This window comes from Penaeus monodon, chromosome 33 (assembly GCF_015228065.2).
Source record: "Penaeus monodon isolate SGIC_2016 chromosome 33, NSTDA_Pmon_1, whole genome shotgun sequence".
Classification (NCBI taxonomy): Eukaryota; Metazoa; Arthropoda; class Malacostraca; order Decapoda; family Penaeidae; genus Penaeus; species Penaeus monodon.
The window spans coordinates 26,127,857-26,128,229 of NC_051418.1; positions in this window are offsets into that span (position 1 = coordinate 26,127,857).

Genomic DNA, 373 nt, shown 5'->3' on the forward strand with positions numbered 1-373 from the left:
ATCATCTTGAATGTATATTTGGCTGATCATTTGACCAGGAGAAGTACTTCTGCATTTCTTTCATTACTGACATTAATGTTATCTTTGTGTATTATGGAGTCGGTAATGACCATGTTATTGATGAGTCTAATGTGTCTTTTTGTATGTTGTTGTTTTGGATTTGTTTTCGTCTGTTTTGTAGTGTTTGTTCGTTTATGTCTGGACTTGTTGGTTGCTGTGTGTTGTTTGAAGTGTGTGTCTTGTTTCTGTTTGGTGTTTGGTATTCTGGTTTCTGTGGGGTTCTTTGGCCTAAAGTAAGGCTTTGTGGTTCTGTCAGTTTCCGTGCATATGTTTGCGTTCTACTGTCTTCTAACGGTGAAGTGTTGTACTTTCA